The following is a 24,881-nucleotide window of genomic DNA, read 5'->3' as shown; positions in this document are numbered from 1 at the left end:
ATTATGGTCATTTGAGGTTTATTTAGTTTGAATTGACATTGGGTTGATGAATGGAGATAATGAAATGGTAGGATTAGGGAAATTGCAAACTTTGGTGTTTGAAAATTGTAGGTTTTGTGCTAGGAAGTGCCATTGATGTGTTAATGCTAAATTATAGTCATTTTGGGTGAATTAAATGTGAATTGAGATTAGTTAGTGGAAGTAATTGAAGAAATGAAAATTTTAACTTAGGGTAGAATTTTGCACACTAAATTCAGAGTGTTTGGAAGCCCATAACTTGAGCTACACAACTCCAATTGGTATGAAACCAATTGGAAATAAAACTTAATACATAGGGTTAGAATTTTCGTGAAGATACCCTTCCCCAAAAATGACCTTAAGCTATCCGAAATGAGCCTTGAACTTAGAGACAAAATTCTGGAACCTGCAGAATTTGACTATATGAATAGTAAACTTTGCATGGCCATAACTCTCTCTAGAAAACTCTAATTTAGGCGATTCTTGAACTGATGGAAACATAATACATAGTAGAACATTTCATATGAAGAACCTGAGGCCAAATTATGGACTTAACCCAACCAAATTGCTGATCAAAGTTGAATTAACGAATCTACAGAATTACAGATTTATCATATGAACAGTAAACTTTGCATGGCCATAACTCTCTCTAGAAAACTCCGATTTAGGCGATTCTTAAACTGATGGAAACCTAAGACATAGTAGAACATTTCATATGAAGAATATTAGACCAAATTATGGACTTAACTTGACCAAATTGCTAAACGAAATTGGATCGATAAATCTGCCAGAACTAAATTTGCAGCATGAATAGTGACGTGAACAGTAATCATGTTTTGGGCATAACTCGAGCTACACAGCTCCGAATTAGGTGATTCAAAAAGGAAAATAAAGTTAAGACCTAGATGAACAATTTTTATGAAGAACACCTCATCAAATTATGATCGAAACTAGGTACAAATTGGGTTCAAAGATTGGGGCACCAAGCTGTCCTAAAACCAAAATATTCTAAAATTTTCAAAGCTAACTTGGGATGCATTAGACATGCATGTAATGAGTTTTTGGCAGCAATTGAGATTGGTATTGAGGTATTTTATTTGTGTATTTTTAATAGAAAAAGAAGTTGAAATGGACAAGGAGAAGTAGGTAACAAGGAAGAAGAATTATTGAAAGTTTGTGCATAACTAACATTTTCTTCATTTTTAAACTTGTAAATTGCTTGGAATGTGTTAAATTCAATGAGTTTGCTTTGAACAAGTTTACTTTGACTGAAATATAGTTTTTCTCTTGCATTTAAGAAATTTGGGTGTTGCCACCTTTATATGGATATTATGATGAATTTAAATGTGTTTATTGGTTTATAAATGTGATTGTTGAGTGGAAAATTTTTAGAAAATGTTTTGAAATCACAGTTAGCATGACAGTCCCTTTCGGAACTCCCCAGTAGTAACGGCTACTTGGGATTCATAATTGATATTGATTATGTCTCCCATTAATAACGGTTAGTGGGGTAAGACTACATGAGTACTCATTAGCTAGCTAGCCCTTTCCTCATTAATAATGGTTAGTGAGGTTGAGATTGCTTTGTCGTGGTGTACAACACAGCACTGATCATGAAATTTTGTGTCATGGCCTGAACTGTGTATTGATGTTGGCAATACTAATGCTTTGTGAATTGTGATTTATGAAGTGTGATTTCTCTTTTGAAATGTTATTCTAATAAATGACTCTTATGGACTTAGAACTATTGTGAAGTTTTCATGCTTAAGAAAAATGTAATTTATTATGTTTTGACAAATTGTGTTTTACCTTAAGTTTTAAAGTTATTAGTTGTGCACCACTGAGTGATATACTCAGCGATAGCTTCTTTATGCTGTCGCAGGTAAGGAAAATGAGAAGGCTGCCGAGTGAGAGACTTGGAAGCAGTATTTTGGTATTGATTGTGGGTATATCATAGGTATACCCATGTACATAGGTTTTGATATATGCATGTAATAATATATATGTAAATTATTTGAGTAGTTGTATAAAAACTCCTGTAAAATATTTTAGTATGTAATTAAATGTAAATTATTGTAAATATAAATTTGAGATTTCATTTACCTGAATAGTTTTGTAATATTAATTTTTGAGTCTTGTAATCAATGAAATGTTTCTTTTATGATGAGGTTGGTTTGAAAATGAAATGATTTTATTATTGAGATTGAATTGTGAGATGAAATGAAGTTTATTGGAGTTGTATTTGAGAAAACATATTGGGAATGTTTTCCTTTTCAGGTTTGAAGAACTGTTTTCTCAAAATACAGCTGGCACTCTGCCAAAATTTTGAAAAAATTTTATAACACCAGATTTTAATCGATGATTTAAATTTCACGAAAATTGATTTAAAATCCCTTATAGTATATTTAATGAGTTACTGGCAGGCGAAGTACGGTAATTCATTATGTGTACTATGGGATTATGTTACATCTTACAAAGGAGTAGGGTATGACAATTAGAGTATATTATAGTTCTTCTTTGGATAGATACTATAATAGACTATCCTACATTAAATGCCTTTAAACATGATTGGACAATAATTAACTTACATTAAATACATAAGTTGTCTTTGGACATCCAATATATATTTGATAAAATATAATTGTCCTCACAATTTTCACTATCCATAGAATAATTGATTTACTTTTCGGTAAATTTCTTAAGTTCTAATTTCTTGTAGGATCAATTAATTCATTTTTCATCATAGGCATTTATTAGTATGGATTATTGATAATTTATATACACAAGTAAATATTATTCATAGTTCGGCCACTTTAATGACTAACAAACTATTAATTTTATTTTATTTTAATTTAGCCACTTCGGTGACTAGTAAATTAAAATAAATATTATAGGACATGCATGTAAATTGTGTATCTTAATAAAACCTAATATTTATTCAATAATAATGTTTTAATTATAATTCTTTAATTAGATTGGGTAGAGAACATAATTTAATTCTTTAAAGAGTAAAATTAAATTTTCTTTACAACACAAATTATGTCTTATTCGAACTCTTATAACCAAAACTAAAATTAAATATCCTTTACAACACAAATTATGTCTTATTCTAACTCTTATAACCAAAACTCAGTTATTAGAGTTTCAGTCAAATCTTAATAAGTTGTTGTTATTTTTATTTTTTTTAACTTCAGAAAGTCTTATTCACAGCTACAACTTCCCACGGCTTAATCTCTCTTATTCCATAAAACTGAGGTTGGCCAAACTTTAATTTTTTTTCTTTTTAATTTTCAGGAACACTTGTTCCCAAATTTCATATTTTGTATAACACATATTCATTATGTTGAACTTCATTTGGCCAAGAATTGAATTTAGTCTTTTTTTTTTTTAAGTCATCCAACATGCTTTCACGTGTTCATCCATTGGCCAAAACTCAACTTCAATAACATTTTTTTCATGTTGTTTATCTTCATGGCCAAACCTAAAGATTTTCTCATGATTTATGCGGTCAAAATTTATACTTCAAGAAGCAAACTTTAATTCTACCCACATCTAATCTAAGATCTCAACATAATATCATACACATAAGATTTAATGGAGAGAATAAATTGTTCAAAATCTAGAGCTTTGATGTCACATGTAATAATTCTAAATAGATCAATAATGAATCATAAACATAATATGAATCATAAATATAAGATTTAACTATTACCTAAATAATAGATCATGAATAAATAAATTCTCACAGATATTATAAAGTGAACCTGATGCAGAGTTTGATTAAGCCATACTAATAATTGAGAGACACCCTTTGATTTAATAAATTGATTTTACCCTCCTGACCCTTCTTGATTCACATACAAAACTTTATGATGAAAGACTTTCTGTAAATGACCCTAATATCTCTGACTTTATGAAAGAATGTGTATGCAAACTTATGGGTGGAGAGAGGACTAGTTTATATATATGTTTAAGATTTAATTTGTACATCCATTAAGTAATCCATGTATAATCAGAATTTGTTTTAATTAAAGCAAATATCAATTAATATCAAGCCACATTAAAGGAATTAATTTTAGCCCATACGGCAATTAATATTACTGATTAAAAATGTTACACTTTCCCTATGTAACATTTATAGAGTTACCTAATCTTTCATGCACAAAAATCAAAATATTTGACAATCTTCTAAACATAAACAAACAAATGAAACTAAAACCAAACATTGCATTTAGGAGTGTACAATTGGTCAATTCGATTCCAAACTAAAATACAAAAATTTTAAGAACCAAACTGAGATTATTGTTAAAACCAAATCTAACTGAATGAAAAATTTTCTATGCAAATCAATTTGGTTCATCGGTTTGAACAAGATACGAAGCCAACATGTAGAACAATATCATTCCATCTTATCATATTCCCACAAAAATTAAACTAACAAGCAAAAAAAAATATTTCAACAAATTCACATCAATACTTAACAAATTCTCATCAATATTTCAGCAAATTCGACAAATACTTGCATCTCACAATTACAAACAAAAAACTAAAGCAACACTAATGTGCACAATTGAGCAAAAGAATGAGGATGTGAAGAGTCACGATCTGCATTATCAAGTAAAAACAATAGGCTATGGTTTGTAGATTTATGTTGTCGAGCAAATAGGAGGATGTGGAGGCAAAGAATCACCATTGGCTAATGGTTTTAAAAGAGGCTGATGGCCGATGGGTTTAGAAGAGCCGAAGAACAAAAAGCGACGAAGAAGAAATAGAAGAACAATTGAAGAAGGATTAAAATAGAAGAACAAATTGAATAACAAAAGAAGAAAATGAAGAAGAACATAAGGAAAATAAAAGAAGAAGAAGAAGAAGATTGTAGAAAAGAGTTGAGTGGTGCTGAGATTGTGAAGAGCAAATAATAGGTTGAGATTAGGGTTAATTTGATATATCTATTTACATATATAAAGTAGGCCAAGTTTTCCCTCGAAGCTACCATATGGCACTTCCTAAGGAGAGCTTAACTTGCTAATTATTAGTTTTTTCCTTTAATACTATTATATTAATGCTTTTATTTATCTTTAATTAATTATGTTAAAAAATTATAAATCATATTTAGTGGCCATTGATTTGTAATTTATAACCATTGTTTAATAACTTATGGCCTACTTTATATATAGATAGATTAGAAAGAGACTATTGAACCCAAAACCCAAAAGATCAAGTAGCACCAATTATTAAAAAAGAAAACAAACAATATTAGCAAGGTAAATGTAATTATTTGTAGATGTATACCAAGAGAAGTTTCAATGTTGATTTTGCATATGTTTTTTTTTATCTTTATTTATTTATTTTCTTCATTATTTATTTACTAATCATCATGATGGCAATTTTTTATATTTTTTTAATCTTTTTTATTTTTTTATGAGTAATAATATATTTTAATTATACATATGTTACCTCATTTACTTTTTTGCAGAAAATAGATTATAAAAAGTGATTAAAAAATACAGTTTAATTGAAAATCAACATTTGACATGTAAATATTAAAAGTAAAGTATTAAAGAGAGAGTATTATAGTTAAATGATCAAATTACATTAAAAATGATTTTAATAAAAAAATAAAATATTGAAACTTAAATTAAATATAGAAAAATTAATTTCTATCAAACCAAACCATTGAAAAACCGAACCAAAAAACCAAATTTCAACTGTTTAATTTAGTTTTTCAATTAAAATCAAAAATTGCTCACCTTTAATTACATTAGCACTAATGAAAATTAACAAGAATAATACATATCATCACTTAACCTTATGCGCAACTATGTGTTGAAGGGTAATTCTTATTTAAACTTAGTTCATCATAGATTAAATACACATTATATATGATAGGACCTATATATTTGTATCTTGAACTTATGATGAATAAAGTCTAGGTAAATTTTTTGGATAAATTTTGACAATTGTCCCTAAACTTATCTAGTTATAACATTACAGTCCCTCAACTTAAAAATGTAACATAAAACTCCATCAACTTTCAAATTTTGCACAGTAAAATCCTTCTAATCTCTAATTACCAGTTTTTCAGTTAGACGCTGACCTAAACAATTTCAGCATGGATCTTAATTAGTTTTTCTCTTTTCTCTCTCAAGACATACGTAAATTGAATGAATAAATTTTGACAACCGTCCCTGAACTTATCTAGTATAACATTATAGTCCTTCAACTTAAAAATGTAACATAAAACCCCTTCAACTTTTAAATTTTACATAGTAAAATCCCTCTAACCTCTAATTGTCAATTTTTCAGTTAGACGCTGACCTGAACAGTTTTAGCATAGAGCTTAATCAATATTTCTCTTTTCTCTCTCAAGTTATGTGTAAATTGAATCATTTTTCTTACTGTAAATAGAATGATTTTTTAGGTGCAGAGAGAATAATTTTATAATTTGAATAAGAGAGGAGAGAAAAATGTTGACTAAGAGCCATGCGAGAGCTGTTCACATCAGTTTTCAATTGAAAAATCAGTAATTAAAAGTTAGAGTGATTTTACTGTGCAAAATTTAAAAGTTTAGGGGGTTTTATGTTATGTTTTAAAGTTTAAGGACTGTAGTGTTATAACCATATAAGTTTAGGAATAGTTATTGAAATTTACCCTAAATTGAATCCTTCTTCTCTTTATAGACAAAATAATTTTTTATGCATAAAGAGAATAATTCTGCACTTTGCATAAGAGAAGAGAGAGAAATGTTCACTAAGCGCTATGCGAGAGCTATTCACATCAGTTTCTAACTAAAAAATCAGTAATTGAAAGTCAGAGGGATTTTACTGTATAACATTTGAAAGTTTATGGGGTTTTATGTTACATTTTAAAGTTAAAGGACTGTAGTATTACAACTATATAAGTTCAAGGACAGTTGTTAAAATTTATCCTAAATTTTAACAACTGTCTCTGAATTAAATCAATAATGAATACTCTAGCTTTTTTTTTTTTTTTTCTTTTGGCTATATTAGCTTGAAAGTATATTTCTTCTTGTTTGGGCAAATCCCTAACCATATTTCCAATTTTGCCACACTTAAAATACTCTACATATTCCAATGACAAGATCCAGAATAAAACTTTGTGACAATAATCACATTCTCTTAGGGTGTATTCGATAACATTTTAGTTTTTGGTTATTCATTTATTTTTCATTAGAAAAACACGAAACATGTTTAGCTAATTAGATGTATTTTCATTTTTTTATGCTTTTATTGAAAAAATTTTGAAAATGGAAACAAGAAATTTGAAAACCATAAAACATGGTTTCTTTCTTTTCATTTATCTATATTTTGATCAAAAAAGAGAAAATACCATTTTATTTTCATCTATCTCTAAGTTCATTTCACTCTAAATCCTCGTTTTAATCATGGTCAAATCTTTCATTCTCTCTCTGATGGTTATTTCAACTTGCTTTCTTGCCTACATCCTTAGCCTCCCTTACCTTCGTCATTATTCTTCATTAAATTTATACCTAATCTTACCATCAAATTGGGTAAACAGATCAAGATTTTTTTTTTATATAGTTTAAGTCTTCTTTTTCAATTATAGCAGAAATATGGAGATATACTATGAAGATTGCCTTTAAAATTTCATTGAGTTTTTAAAGTTTAGAAGATTTGTCACATGCTTATGTTAATTTATAGTGATTGTCCATTGAGATCAATTGGGTAATGATAGTGTGTTAAATTTGGAAGCCATGGATTCATGAAAGAAGAAGATGTTCTCTTTTGGTGGTGAAAATAAGGAAAACGACATTATACTAAATACAAATAGATAAGTATAAAAGAATAAAAATAAAAAATTTTATTTAAAACTAAAAACTCAAACTAAAAGCAGTTTGACATTTTAAGAAAATAAAAAACAAAAAAACAACACATACCCTTAGGATAAATTTCAACAACTGTCCCTGAACTTATATAATTATAACACTACAATCCTTTAACTTTAAAATGTAACATAAAACCCCCTAAACTTTTAAAATTTGCACAGTAAAATCTCTCTGACTTTCAATTACTGATTTTTCAGTTAGAAACTGATGTGAATAGCTCTCGCACGTCGCTTAGTCAACATTTTTGTCTCCTTTCTTATGTAAAGTGTAAAATTACTCTCTTTACACATTAAAAATTATTCTGTCTATAGAGAGAAAAAGGATTCAATTTACATATGGCTTGAGAGAGAAAAGAGAAATACTGACTAAGCTCCATGTTGGAACTGTCCAGGTTAGTATCTAACTGAAAAAATGGTAATTGGAGGTTAGAGTGATTTTACTGTGCAAAATTTGAAAGTTGATGGGGTTTTATGTTACATTTTTAAGTTGAGGGGCTGTAATATTACAACTAGATAAGTTCAGGGATAGTTGTCAAAATTTATCCCATACCCTTACTTTGTTGCTATTTTTGGTCCTTTTTCTTGGTTTTCATCACTTTAAGAATTCCCATGACAATCACTTTGAATTTCATCAATTCTAGGCCTTTTCCTTTCACCTCTTTTCTCCTAATACCTCTTCATTACATTGCACGGAAATAAAAAATGCGAACATAGGAAAAGAATGATATTTTAAAAAAATATAGGAATAAAAAATGTGAGGGAATCACGTAAATACAAAAAATATAGGGATATATATATATATATATATATATCTCCAAATCATGAAAGATATTCAATAATAAATAAAGTCTAAACCAACATTCAAATTCAACCATATCAAAAAAGGAAAAAAAAATACATGTTTAGAAGTTTCTTACTCGTAAAATAAAAAAAATAAAAAAAAAAACAAAAAACATGAAATATGACACATTCAAATGTATAAAAAAAAAAGGAAAAATAATGAAATTTATGACATTTCCACTATTTCATTGTCTTTTTCCTTTCTCCATGTTTAAAGTTGCATTTTCATTAAAAAAAAAAAACTCTAACTTTGGTTCATCTAATGAAAGATTGGCAAACTTAAGAACTCTCATGTCTTTCATACTCCCAAATTCATCACCACCAACATCCCATATTTTTGTCTTCTCATCATAATATTGGGAGGAGCTTTTCGACAAAAGACAAAGATTATCATGGATAAAAAGCAAGTCTTCTACATGTTTAGGAGTTAATTTATTCCTTCTACATAAATGAATGAAGGAATAAGTATTTTAATTCCTTTCACAACAAGAGAAGGAACTAGGTTATCCAAGCACTTTAAAAACCAACCTTTGAAGAAAAGCTATATTGGAACCAAAACATTCGCACAACTTCCTATGATCTGTAGTATTCCTATTTCCAATAAAATTTGGATTTGCAAATGGCCCACTTTTAGGGAAAAAAATTTGCAAATTCATCATTTGCTCTAATTTACTCATCTTTATTACCAAAAAAAAAAAAAATTCCTCCTAAAGCACTTAATCTCTCAATGGGTACTTCTCAATCCATATAAGGAGACACTCTACCTTCTCCTTCTTGAAATCATTTCTCACTGTAAAATTTTCAAAAATAGGAAAATAAATTCACAAAAAAAAAGTGAAAAAAATTATAGGAAGACTATGAGTATATAATTTAGAAATTTACCTTAGATTTAATGAATGAGCCAAACAATGAAAGAGAGTGTTGCTTTTTGGCCAATAATCAATAAGAATTTCATGAACCACATAATAAAAAGGAGAAAACTCATCTGCTTGTTTTCCTTAATGATAAAAATAACCTTCTTTAACCTTTTCAATCATAGAATTCCATAACTCATAAACCAAATAAAGGCATGGCTTGTTTGTGTCACAAACTCTAATCATATCATAAATGGGTCTAGTAAAGGCAAGGATGTAATCAACCTTTTCCCACCAATCCTCATCCACCACTCTGTCATGAATAAATCTAGCTTTGCCTTGGTCATGTTCTCAGTATTGTGCCCATTGATCGCTCATAACTATTGTTTTTAAAGCATGCCTAATGAATTTAAAACTTATAAGCATCATAACAATAGAAGCAAAAAAAAAGTGTTAGCAACTGAAAGCAACTTTAAAGGGCTAAATCAATTGTAAATTACAAGCCTCATGGATTGATTCATTATAATATTCTTTATTTACAAAGCATCCCCATGAATTTAAGTGATACAATGACAAACATTATAAGTTTCTTGATAAGTTTTTACATTTTTAGCCGCACATATATTCTTCAAAGCAAGATTAAAAGTATGCATAACATAAGGAGTCCAATAAATATATGGAAACACTCCCTTAATGACTTCTCCAGCACCTTTACAATTCTTGGCATTATCAGTAATTACTTGTACCACTTTTTGGTGGCCAACCTTATCAATTATTTCCTTTAGCAAATTAGTAATGAATTGCTTATCTTTCATTTCATTAGAGTAATCAATAGATTTGATAAACATAGACCAAATTCAGAATCATCCATAAAATTAATTAAAGGTCTCCTCTGGGGCCAGTCCATCCATCACTCATAATGTGAACGCCCTTTTCTAACCAAGTGCTTTTAATAGGTTCAAGCAACCTCTCTACATTTGTCTTTTCTTGTTGAAGTAATGTGGTTCTCAATTTGATATAACTAGGCAGCACGTAACCACCCAAAGCATGATTAGCAACAAAGGAATAATAACTCAAATAATAAGGGTTTTTAGCAAAATTAAAATGTAAACCCTTAGTGTAGAACATTCTAGCAATCTTTGCATTTAATTAAGCTTTAATTTGCAAGTCAAAAGCTCTACCAAGATAAGAATTATTAACTCTTCTTCTATTTAAAGCTCCTAAAACACTGAAGGAACAAAAGTTACACTACTACGTAAAGGAACTCATTTAGGTTATGAATTGGTAATTCTATCTGCTGCCTCATCCTCCTATTTTCTCATTTCAGAAATGCTATCATTCCCCACTTTTTTACAGACACCAATCCATTTTCCAATGATTTTCTATAAATAAGCCCTCTCTCTAGTATAAGTCCCTTGTTTTTCTTATCTGCAAAAAATTATATATCCATTTACAATAACCCACTCCTTTGCCCATTTTCTCAAGTTTACTTACATATCTTCACAAATGGTTAAATTCTTCCTCCCTAATTCTTGAAGAAGTGACACTATTAGTGCTATTTGCTTGAGTAGAATTAGAATTCAAAGAATCCATTCACATATTTTCCTATCAAAAAAGAAAAAAAATTGCAACTTCACATCATCAATTCATTTATTCAAACAAATTATATACTAAAGAATTGAATATATTAACTATAGAAATTATTATAAAAATTTTTAATATATAACTATAAGTAAAAGTTAAAAAAAAATTGAACTAAATAAATTATACAATACAAATTATACTATTTATATACAAATTAAAATTATATAATTTGAATTAAAAAAAATTATTGCAAATCACATACAAATTACATAATACAAATTATACAATTTATATACAAATTATATAATTTAAATTAAACAAATTATAAATTATTATGAAAAACAAAATCAAAACACAAAACCCATTAACCCAATATAGAACAACGAATCAAACACAAATTTAAAACCATTAACCCAATATAAAACAACCAGATTTTATCTAGTAACAATTCTATATTTGTAGGAGGATTTGTGTGATTGTGAACCAAGGACAAGGAGGTAGAGCATGGGATGGGTACATTGGGAATAGGGGTAAGCACTCATCGAGTTAAACTGAATAACTGAACCGAAATGATTTAAGTTGGTTTTTTGGTTTAGTTATTTAGTAATTTGGTTCAATTTCGATTATGATTTAAAAAAAAAATCAATTTTTCAGTTCGGTTCGATTCTATTAATTTAGTCTGAAAATCATAGTTAAAGTGCTGTTGTTTTGGATATGTGTGTGTGTGTGTCTATATATATATATTGTAAACCTTAAAATTCTAATTCATTTTGCTTTGTTTTTGGTTTTGCTCTCACCTCCAAACGACTGCCCCTTTCCACCTTATTTTCCTTGTTGTTTCTCTCATTCTCTCTTTTCGATACTCAATTCCACTCCTTCTATTTCATTTCTAAATGAGTTTCCATCATCGTCCAAGCCACAAGTTCCTGTGTCTTCATCGACCTATTATCACTCATCCTCATCTTAGAGAGGCAGCCACAAGTTCTTGGACCTTCATGGCCTGTCACTCTTCCTCAGATTTTCGTCTACTAAGGCTATTTCCTCAATTCTTCCTTAGCCTATAGTCATCCTAGCTCACTGGAAATGGGTGTTTGTTTTTGTAGAAAGTTGTGGATACAAATCTATATTAGGTATGTAATTTTAATTTGTTAAACCATATTACATAAATAACTTGAACTGAGGATTATGTAAATTTGGGTATAATTGATTTTAATTGAAGATTTAATTTCTTCCTTTGGATATTGTTGATTTCAATTGAAAATTCAATTTCTTAATGTTCTTTCTTTAATTTCAAGCTTGGAATTTTATTTGCATGGATCTATTTGTGTGGGAATATTTGTTAGATGATGCATGTGTGTGTTTGGAAGTTTAATCCATTTTATTGAGTTTATTCTCATGAGATTTAATGGTTCATTTCAATTTTTCGATGCTTCGGATAATTATTGAATTTTGGGATGAATAAGGAATTCGAGGGAAGGGAGGAAAATGGCATGAGTTTGGGCCTCCATGAAAACTGACGATTTATAACCGAACTAAATCGAATTGATTCAGTCTTTATAATGCGTTTTGGTTCAGTTCCCATTTTTCATGATTTCAATATATTAATTTTTATGATTAGGTTCAAAATGGAACTAACTAATTGCAAACCCCTAATTGGGAAGCAAGAATTTAAAAGGAGGTAGAACATGGGATGGATCTACTCACTTGCAGTCTTTTCTTTGTCGCTCTCATCACTATCGATTGCAACTTCAGCAGTGTAAGTACTCTTCTTCTTCTTCTTATTTGATGCAGAGTGACATACTACTTTTTAACTTTAACCTACTTTTTTTTTAAATTAAAGAAACACATTTTCAGAGAGGACATGCATTTCTGATTCTCAAAATTTATGAAAAATGGCCTAAAAATGTCTTGCACATGTCTTTATATTTCGGGTTTTAAAACATTTTTGGCATGGGGAAATGCCACCCCATGCTATTTCCAAGCATCATAGCTTCTTCATATCAACTTCAACTTTGAATGCCCTTTCTAATACTTCCTCAAAACTATTATTAAGATGGGAAGACAAATGAGATCGAATACTTGATCTCAAACTAGGGGTATGCATTGATAAGTTTGATTCATTTTTTTTTTTAATTATCAAAACCTTAATAATTGAAATGTATTTAAATACTAAATCAAACTAAACTAAATTTTCTGCTTAATTTGGTTTGGTAGTTGATTCAAAAGCATTTAACAATCACCCTCCCAACAACAACAACAACAACAATAACAATAACTAAGCCTTAATCCCAAATTAGTTGGAGTTTGCTATATAGATTTTTTTGCCATTCAACTTTGTTAGATATTAGGTCTTCAAAATATATAAATCCTTTGATACTACACAACAATCTCAATAATTTAAATGAATGATTACACAATAATTTAAATCAACAATAAAAACTATAGTCCTATTTCAAAAGGAATTCTATCAATAATGATAACTTTTACAATAAAAATTATTTTAATTTTTACATACACTATATATTGACAAAAACTAAAAAATAAAATCCATCACAATTAATGATTTGAGCCATTTAAATTTTTATTACAATGAAAACAAAAACAAAAACAAAAATAAGACATGAACTCTAAGAGCTTCATAAATCATGAACTCTTCCTCAATCAATTAATATTTTGCATTTATGAATCTCAAAATTGTTAAATGAGGGAGAGGACTTTCGAATGACCATGGTTGTTTGATTTGATGAAAGAATAAAGGTAAGTAATTGAATAGCCATAAAAATATCAAATCATGAACATTGGCTTGGTTGTAAAAAAGAAAAGAAACAATGGTATTCATCTGTGTTTATTATTGAAGAATAATATAGTTTTTATACAGAAAATGTTTCTAAAAAGATTTCCTATAATTAAGATGAATATAAGGTAAGGAATATATAGAAAATTATATATACAAGGAAATGACAAGGTAATCCAGATTCTTGGCTAACACTCACCCTCAAGTTGGAGAAAGAATGTAAAGAACACCCAACTTGACTAGAATCTTTGAAAATGTGTCCTTTTCCAAAGGCTTTGTGAAAACATCTGCCAACTAATTCAACAAAATCACATATTTTGTGATGATTGAGCCATCTTGCACCTTGTCCTTAATGACTATCCATCTCTATATGTCAAGTTCTCTCATGAAAAATAGAATTTGTAGCTATATGCAAAGCTACTTGGTTATCATCGTGGAGGGTGACAGCACCATCTTGAGGAACTTATAAGCCTTGCAACAAATTTTTTAACCAAGTTATCTCATAGCAAGTTGCTGTCATGGAGCAATATTTAGCTTTTACTGAAGATAATGAGACTGTTTTTTACTGCTTGGTTCTCTAGGAAGTTAACGATTTTCCTAAGAACACACAAACCCCATGGTTGATCTTCTAATGGTTGGGCATCTTCCCTAGTTTGAGTCATAATATGCTTGTAATTTTAAGTTAATTTTTGAAGGGAAAAACAAACCTTGTCTTGGAGCATGTTTGAGGCAACAAAGCACCCTATGTATAACATCTATATGGTGTTTACAAGGCTTATGCATGAATTGGCTTAACACATGAATAGCCTAAGTAATTTCAGGCCTTGTAATAGTGAGATAAATTAACCAACCCACTAACCTTTTATAAATAGATGGGTCTTTTAAAAGGATCACTAGAATCAAAAAGCATGAGGTTTTGTTCCATGGGAAAAGTAATGGGCTTCACCCCTAATAAACCTGCATCCTGAAGAATGTCTAAACAGTACTTTCTTTGAGAAATGTACACACCCTTTCTAGACTGTGATACTTTGATACCTAAAAAATATTTAAGATTGCCAAGGTCTTTAATGTGAAATTGGTATGGAGTATACGTTTGAGAGATTCAATGGCCTCATCATCACTACCTATGATTAAAATGTCTTCCACATAAATCAAGAAAGTCAGAAAGGACTTTCCTCTTATGTGAATGAACAAAGAGTAATCTATTTTAGACTAAACAAAACCAGCAGTTTGTATAACTTCAGCAAACTTTGCAAACCATTGTCGAGAAGCTTGTTTCAAGCCATAAAATGACTTATTAAGGGGACATACCAAATTCTCCCCCTATTGCTGAAATCCAGGAGGAAGGGACATGTAAATTTCTTATGGAGGTCTCCATGTAGAAAAGCATTATGTACATCAAGCTAATAGAGAAAATAATGATGTGCAGCAATAATAGTAAGAAGACAACAGATTGTAATCATCTTGGTAGTAGGAGAAAAAGTGTCATAGTGGTTAATGCCCTTGGTTTAACTATATCCCTTAGCCACCAAATGAGCTTTATAAAGCTTGATTGTTCCATTAGAGTGGTGTTTGATCTTATATACCCATTTGTAACTAATTAGATGCTTCCCTAAAGGGGGATGTGAGGGTCTAAGTGTTATTGGATTCTAAAGCATCCAATTCAGCCTTCATAGCATGTTGCTAATTTGGATCACTAGTTGCATCTACAAAAGTAGATGGTTCCACATCCCTACTAATATTGGAAATGAAGGAAAAATGTGATAGTGTGTATTGTTTGTATGAAACAAAATTATAGTGGGATATTTTATACCTTTATCAGACTGAATAGCAAAAAAGACATCCGATTGGTAGAGGGTAGTTTAGCTAGAGAACAAACAAAGTCTTTAAGGAGGACTAATGGTGTCTTATGTCATTAAGAATGACACCATAGTTCTATTTGTGATTCGGGTGGCAATGAACTCTCAATAGTATAAGAATTATATTGAGTGGGCGCATTGGGTAAAGTAAGAGATGGTGGTTCTGCAAGAATTTGATTAGAGTCACCTTGGGATGGTAGAGAAATTCCAATTTATGGGTTTGATGAAATAGGCAGTATTGGACTAGAGGGCATTATGCTAAAGGTTCATGGAGAGGAAGTAGCTTGAATGTAACACCCTAGGCAAATCCTACATCGGCAAAACACGGGAGAGATACTGGGTTTATAAGTTGGTGGTTCGTAACTCCTAGTGACACGTTTTAAAATCGTGAGGGCTTAGGCTCAGAGCGGAAGGGTGGGGCAAACCTCAACGAGGACGCTGAGTCCCATAAGGGGGGTGGATTGTAACACCCTAGGCAAATCCCACATCGACAAAACATGGGAGAGATGCTGGGTTTATAAGTTGGTGGTTCGTAACCCCTAGTAACGCGTTTTAAAACCGTGAGGGCTTCGGCTCAGAGCGGACAATATCACTAGTGGGCCGAGCTGTTACATTTGTGGTATCAGAGCTGCTCCGCATGCAACCTTGAGCGATGGTGGGGCAAATCTCAGTGAGGACACTAAGTCCCATAAGGGGGGTGGATTGTAACACCATAGGCAAATCCCACATCGGTAAAACACGGGAGAGATGCTGGGTTTATAAGTTGGTGGTTCGTAACCCCTAGTGACGCGTTTTAAAATCGTGAGGGCTTCGGCCCAGAGCGGACAATATCACTAGTGAGCCGGGCCATTACATTGAAAGAGAAAAACATTTTCATGGAAAATGATGTCTCGAGAGGTAAAGGTTTTGAGAGTACTAAGGTCATATAACTTGTAAGCTTTCTACCCATTTGGATAGCCTAAGAAAATTTTCTTGCGTGCATGAGGATCAAATTTGGTAATAGGGTGGACTGACATTACAAAAGCAAGACATCCAAACACCTTATATGTGAGTAAGAAGGTATCTTACAGTAAAGTTTCTCAAAAGGTGATTTGTTGAGCAAAACTTTAGTTGGAAATCAATTAATTAAGTATATTGTTGTAAGAATGCATTCTCCCCAAAATTGAAGAGGAAAATTGGCTTGAAATCTTAAAGCTCAAGTAGTATCAAGGATATGGTGATGTTTACATCCTCAAAACCATTTTGTTGTGGTGTGTAGACACATGAATAATGGTAAATAATCCCATTTGTTTGGAAAATATCTTGCATGGATGCTAACTTTCCCCCATTGTCCACTTGTATTTGTTGTCCGTTCATGTGAAATTATGTTTGAATGCAAGCAAAAAGGGATTTAAGATTATTTTATGCTTCATTCTTATGGCGTATAAGAAAAACCCAAGTATATAGAGAAAATCATCCACCACAGTTAAGAAATAATGTGCCCCAGTGAGATATGGTGTTTTATAAGGTCCCCATTTATCAATATGTAGAAGAGAAAAAGGTTTATAAGTAGAAATGTCACTTGTTCCAAAAGGTAAATGGTCAGCTAATGGGCAAAGCTCACAAACATTATTCAAATGATAAGGGAAATTTAACAAAGTTTTAGACAAAACTTGTGATCTGGATGAACGCAAATGACCAAGACATTGGTGAGTTGGATTTATATGTGTAGATGGCTTCTCCAATGACATAAGATAATAAAGACCAATTTTCTCTCTACCCAAACCAATCATTATCTTCATATCCAGATCTTGCAAAATGCACTAATGAGGGTAAAAGGTTATGGAACAATTTAAACCCTATGTAACTTTTCTTACAAATAAAAGATCAACTTTGAAAGTTGGCACACATAAAATATTTTTGAAATGTAGATTAGAGTTTAATAACAAATTTCCAATAGAGGTAATGGAAGCCTTAGCACCACTGGGCAATAAAAATGGGGAAAATGATGGATTAGTAACATCAGTCATTAATTGTGCCAAGCAAGTAATATGATTTGTTGCTCTACTGTCAATGACCCATTATTGTTTAAACAAACCTTTATTAAGAGTTACAGTGTTAGCCTATGGAATCTTTAGCTTAACCTTATTTTCATTTGCAGTATAGTAAATTTGTTAACATTGGTCCTCTGAAAGATTAGGAGTGGCACTTTGTAATTCTTGCATGGAAACTACAGATTTTACATTATTAGGAGAGGAAGTGGTTCCTTTTTTATTGCCCTTATTAGTCTTCTAGAGTCGATGCTACTCTAAATATCCATATAGTTTGTAACATGTCTCTTAGGTGTGGTAATCTCAGTTACAATAACTACAATGTAGAGATTTCTAACCAGACTATGATTTGTGTTGCTTTGGCACGTTATGATTTTGTTGAATTGCCATAACTGCAACCCAGTAGAACCCCATGAAACACTCAATTCAAGTTGTTTTTCTTCTTGGGAAATAAGTGAATAGGCTTTGCGCAGATTAGGTAAAAGCTGCATAAGTAAAATTTGTCCACTTACAGTAACATAAAACTTGTTCAAGCCCTTAAGAAATTGCATTAATGCATTTCTTTCTTCTCGCTCCATGTCCCTTTTCATAGCACCACAACTACAAAAAGTAAAGTCATTATAGGAAACCAGCCCATCCTAAAGACCTCTCAATTTTGTGCAATAGGTTGCAACATGCATCATATCCTAACTGAAGGATGAGATGTAATGTTTTAATTGAAAGATTCTAGGTGCATTTTGATAAGTGCATAATTTATTAATCTTACTCCCATCACATTTAGTGTTTCAAGTATGTTTTTATGTTTAATTCAGTTGGTTAAGTGTATTTATCATCTAGGTATATGTTTAGAGAGTTATTGAAATAATTGTGTTAAATGGAGAAATTGTTAGCATTAGCATTAATTTGGCTCTTGCTGTATTTTTCAGGGTTTTGGTGAAGTCCCAGAACATAGAAGTGAGGAAGGAAGCTTGGAAAGGTTGAAGGATTAAGAAGCGTTAAAGAAACAAAGTACACGGGTCGTGTAAACACAACCACAGACCCGTGTAACATTCTGCCAGAAGAAACCCAGAGAACCGAGGAAGAGACAAAGCACACGGGCCGACCCGTGTAACTTTCTGTGCCAGTACGAAACATGCCCATTTAGCTCCAGTAAGTTACACGGCCTTGGGTCGTGTAGTGATACACGGGTCGTGTATCCATCGATAATTAGTTTCCTGATTTTGCTACAGTTGCAATTTTTGACAGAGACTCTAAGAACCTAACCTTAGACCATTTATTATAAATGGAAGAGACAGCAGCCGCACAAAAGGATCATTCAGCAGCCTCTACATTCGTCTTTGAGAATTCTTCTTTTTCTTCTTTAATTTTCTGTAAGCCATGAACATGAGTGGCTAAGTTTTTAATTCAGTTCAAGGGATTCAAGTTCTTTTGCTTGATTTGTGAGACCAGGTTCTTAATTTAATTTATGTGTTTTTGAATATCTATTGTTTTCTAATTTCTTTGTCATTGATCTATTGAATGATTTACTAAAAAGGCCTATTAGTTAATTGTTTGATGAGATCAATTGCTAGTTCATCTTCATAATCCATAATTGTTGTGTAAGATTGAACAAGAGTAGCAATTAGGTTTTATTGATTATGATCCCAGTTTTCGATAATAACCTAAGGAAACAATAGGGTGGATTAAATGATTTATGCTTCATAAATTATTGTTCAGCTTAACTACTTCCTTTTCTTAAAGCAGTTATTAATTTGATGAGGATAGCTTAATACCAACTCAGTTAATAATTAGAGTCAATAAGAGTGCTGGGCTCGAATTGATGAGTATAGGAAAGTCAGGGGTTTACCTCGCTATTTGGTAAATCTACGTTAAGTAGTCAATAAGAGATAATTGTATTTCTTTTGTCTATGATCAAATCAATGCATTGGAATGCGAATTACCTTGAACTGAAGTTTGTTTAGATTGAGATTTTCATATTTAGTTCTTGAATTTCTGATTTCTTCTGATTTTGAGTTACAAAATCCCCCCCCCCCCCCCAATCTTTGTCTCTTCCATTTTCTATTACATAAGTGCACCAAATTTAATAATTCAGTCTCAAGGGTTCGACTTGGATTTACCATTTGCTACAAAAAATATTTCATAATTGGTAATTTCAGTTAATTTAATTTCTGGTGGATTCGACACCCATCAAGAATTTTGGTGTCGTTGCCGAGGACTGAAATTTTTTTGGATTTTGTGTTTCTTTTGTTAGAATAGTCTGTTATTAATTTTGTTTGTGAAGTGTTGCTATTTTCAGGTTTTGAAAAAAAAAAAATTTACGGTGTTACTATTCATTAAGAATTTTGGTTGAATTTGGAGGGTGGCCCATACCTGTTTTGAAGGGAACGACACTCTGATCAAGTTTCTGTTTTTATTTTGATTTCTTTTTGTTTATGACAAGAAATTCTCAATCTAGTGAGTTGATCTTTGATCCAAAAGTAGAAAAAAAATAGCTAAATGTTTGAGAAAATTAGCTAAGCAAGGTGGGCTGATTCTGAGTACATCTGAAGGAGTCCAATCTCCAAAGGAGCTAAGTTCATATTCGAATTCGGATTTAGAGTCAAGTTCCGAAAACGAGACCATGGCTGCTGCTAGGACTTTGAAAGAGTTGGTTGCTCCTGATCTAAACCAACAGCCTTTGTGTATTCAGTACCCTACTTTAAATGTTGATTTTGAGTTAAAATATGGACTAATCCATTTGTTGCCTAAGTTTCATGGTCTTGCAGGTGAGGATCCACATAAGCATTTAAAAGAATTTCATGTTGTGTGTTCCAGCATGAAACCTCAAGGAGTTTCAAAGGATCAGATCAAGCTTCGGGCTTTCCCTTTCTCACTAGAGGGCATAGCTAAGGATTGGTTGTATTACCTTCCTTCTGGATCCGTCAACTCATGGAATGGGATGAAGTAGATATTTCTGGAGAAGCATTTTCCAGCTTCCCGTGCTGCCAACATAAGAAAATAAATTTGTGGAATCCGGCAGTACAATGGAGAGAGCTTATATGAGTATTGGGAGAGATTTAAAAAACTGTGTGCAAGCTGTCCCCATCATCAAATAAGTGAACAGCTATTAATTCAATATTTCTATGAGGGACTTTTACCAATGGACCGCAGTATGATAGATGCTGCTAATGGAGGAGCTTTAGTCGACAAGACACCAGAAGAGGCAAGGAGGCTGATTGCTAACATGGCAGCAAATTCTTAGCAGTTTGGAATGAGAATGGATCACACACCTATGAAGGTTAATGAGGTAAGTACATCTAACCTTGAGAAACAAATTTCTGATTTAACTTCTTTGGTGAGGCAGTTGGCTGTAGGGAACATGCAAACTATTAAGGTATGTGGAATTTGTTCGGGTTCGGGTCATGCTACTGAAATGTGTCCTACATTACAAGAGGATGAATTAATGCAACATGTTAATGCAGTAGGAAATTATGGACAGCCAAAACGCAGGTATGATCCCTATTCTAGTACTTATAACCAGGATGGTTAGATCATCCCAATTTGAGCTATGAGAATCAACGGGTACAAAACCAATACCAACAGCAAAGACCACAAGTGAAACAACCACCTCCACCTCTGCCTCCCTCAAATCAAGGTATGTCACTTGATGAAATTGTTAAGGCTTTGGCTAACAATACACAACAATTTCAACAGGAGACCAGAAATAGCATTCAAAACATAGAGAGGCAGATTGGTCAATTAGCCTCATCTGTGAGTAAGTTGGAAGCTCAAAGTTCTGGAAAGCTCCCATCACAAACAATCATGAGCCCCAAAGAAAATGAAAGTGCAATACTGTTACGAAGTGGGAAAGAAGTTGATAATCAGACTCCACATGAGTTAACGAAAAAGAAGAAGTAAGGAGAAAAAGAGTCTGAAATTGAGGTAGATACTAAACCTAAACTAAATAAGGTTAATAATTCTATTCTTCCTCCATTCCCCTGCAAGTTGGCCAAGACGAAGAAAGAAGAACAAGATAAAGAAATTTTGGAGACTTTCAAGAAGATAGAGGTGAATATACCTTTACTTGATGCAATCAAACAAGTTCCCAAGTATGCTAAATTCCTTAAGGAACTATACACTACAAAGCACAAGTTGAGGAATAATGAGAAGATCAGTGTGGGGGAAAAAATGTCGGCATTAATTCAGCAAAAATTACCCCCTAAGTGTAAGGATCCAGGTTCGTTTTCTATTCCTTGCAGAATAGGTGATTCTAAATTTGAATGTGCAATGGTAGATTTAGGAGCATCTATTAATATTATGTCAAATTCAGTTTTTCAAACTTTAAATTTGGATCCTTTGAAAGAAACTAGTGTCATTATTCAGTTAGCTGATCGTTCTAATGCTTATCCATTGGGAGTAGTTGAGGATGTGTTGGTGCAGGTTGGAGGATTGATTTTTCCTATAGATTTTTACATTCTGGATATGGAGGATGATAGTGTTCCCACATCAAAGTCAGCTTTAATTTTGTTTGGAAGACCTTTCCTAAAAACTGCCAAGACAAAAATTGATGTGGATGAGGGTACCTTAACTATGGAGTTTGATGGAGAGACTGTCAAATTTAATATCTTTGATTTCATGAAGTATCCTGTTGATGATCATTTTGTCTTTTCTGTCTTTTCTATTGATGTTGTTGATACATTTGTGCAGGATGTTTTTGAGTTAAGCATCGAGGATGAGTTAGAAAGAAAATCATATTTGCATGAATTAGAGGAAATTCACCTTAAGGCTTATGAGAATTCTAGGATCTATAAAGAAAAGACAAAGGCATTCGATGACAAAATAAGGAAGCAGTTTGTGATTGGACAAAAAGTTTTATTGTATAATTCCAGATTGAAGCTGATGCCTGATAAGTTGCGTTCTCGTTGGATTGGACCCTTTGTTGTTACTAATGTGTTTCCTTATGGTGCAGTTGAAATTCAAAGTTTAGGAACTAACAAAGTGTTCAAGGTCAACGGTCATGAACTCAGCCATTTTATGAAGGGTTTCAAGAGCATACAGTGGAGGAACTCAAATTGAGTAACCCAATTTATGAGGATTAAGGAGCTTTGCCATGTCGAGCTAACGATATTAAACAAAGGCGCTTCTTGGGAGGTAACCCATGGGTGGCTTGTTAGCCACAATCATATTTGTTTTCTTTCCCTTATCTTATTTTATTTTATTTTCTAGCATTTTTTTTTCTCTTTTCCCTTGCATTTGGCCTTTACATTGGGGACAATGTAAGTTTTAAGTATGGGGGAGGAGAAATTTGTTACTTTAATTTAAAAAAAAAAAAAGATTTATTCTTATAAGCTTGATTCATGATTCTATATTAACTCTAAAAAAAAAAAAAAGATTTGTTCTTATAAGCTTGATTCATGATTCTATATTAACTCTCGGAGAGAAGTGCTTTGTCCTTGAAATGACTTTTCTATTTTAGATTGAATTTTTGAGATTTTAGGCAAGGTAACAGTAACTTTAATGATGGATTTTCCCTCTTCTCTATACCATAGAGCAAATTTTTTTTTTCCTGCATAAATCATTTAGGCTTGATTTAATGGTGAAATGATTAGTTATGTGTGCTTTAAACTAGTGTCATGCATATTTCAAAACCTTGTTTAATCTATCAGGGCACTTTATAATATGTAGATGCATAAATTGGGGGAAATAAAAGGTTAAACTTGAAAATTGCTCTGCTATTTTAGTTAAGCAAACTAACCAGGGGTCTTCATGAACCCCATATCGATTCTCAGGCCAAAAGCTAGCTAGGATATGAGCAAGGTACTTTTCTGAAGGTCACGGTTGAAATAAAATATATATATATATATATATATATATATATATATATATATATATATATATATATATATATATATATATATATATATAACTGTGACGAGAGAGAAGTACCAATTTCAAATATAAAAAAAAAAGGGCACTTCTATCTCCCCTAAGATTTGCAAAGAGCCATAATTGTTGTGCTTTGATAAATTAGCATTGTGTTTTAGTGTGTATTGACTTAAAATTTTATGGAACTTTAATTGTGTGAGCTTAATTAATTTCAAGCCTATTGTTTTATGTTGGAAAATTATTGATATATTGGTATGGTATTGATGGAATTTGTTGTGATGGTTATTACCTTACTTGCCTTTGCTTTTAAGCTTTTAATCTTTTTGTTAGACAATGTTGTGAAAGGGTTCAGTTAAGGAACTTCTAAGTGGAGTTGATTGAGAATTTAAGTTATGCTTGAGGACAAGCATGGAATAAGTGTGGGGGAATTTGATAAGCATAATTTATTAATTTTACTCCCATCACATTTAGTGTTTCTAGTATGTTTTTATGTTTAATTCAGTTGGTTAAGTATATTTATCATCTAGGCATATATTCAGAGAGTTGTTGAAATAATTGTGTTAAATGGAGAAATTGTTAGCATTAGCATTAATTTGGCTCTTACTGTATTTTTCAGGGTTTTGGTGAAGTCCCAGAACATAGAAGTGAGAAAGGAAGCTTGGAAAGGTTGAAGGATTGAGAAGCGTTAAAGAAACAAAGTACACGGGTCATGTAAACACAATCACAGACCTGCGTAACATTCTGCCAGAAGAAATCAAGAGAACCGAGGAAGAGACAAAGTACATGGGCCGTGTAACTTGACCCGTGTAAATCTTTGAGACCTGTGTAACTTTCTGTGCCAATACAAAACATGCCCATTCAGCTCCAGTAAGTTACACAGCCCTGGGTCATGTAATGATACATGGGCCGTGTATCCGTCGACAATCAGTTTCCTGATTTTGCTCCAGTTGTAATTTTTGATAGAGACTCTAAAAACCTAACCCTAGACCATTTATTATAAATAGAAGAGACAGCAACTGCACAAAAGGACCATTCAGCAGCCTCTACATTCGTCTTTGAGAATTCTTTTTTTTCTTCTTTAATTTTCTGTAAGCCATGAACATGAGTGGCTAAGTTTTTAATTCAGTTCAAGGGATTCAAGTTCTTTTGCTTGATTTGTGAGGCCAGGTTC

General features: G+C 31.7%; 1 non-coding gene across 1 annotated transcript; it reads right to left on the bottom strand.

Moving 5' to 3' along the window:
- Positions 1 to 20,831: 20,831 nt before the first annotated feature.
- On the bottom strand, positions 20,832 to 20,938 carry LOC131169652 (small nucleolar RNA R71). The gene has a single exon (XR_009140541.1). It is a non-coding gene; the product is annotated as a small nucleolar RNA R71 (small nucleolar RNA).
- Between the last annotated feature and the right edge of the window lie 3,943 nt (positions 20,939 to 24,881).

This window comes from Hevea brasiliensis, chromosome 1, assembly GCF_030052815.1.
Source record: "Hevea brasiliensis isolate MT/VB/25A 57/8 chromosome 1, ASM3005281v1, whole genome shotgun sequence".
Lineage (NCBI taxonomy): Eukaryota > Viridiplantae > Streptophyta > Magnoliopsida > Malpighiales > Euphorbiaceae > Hevea > Hevea brasiliensis.
Note: the sequence above shows the minus strand (reverse complement) of the source record. Positions and strands in the feature narration are given on the sequence as shown.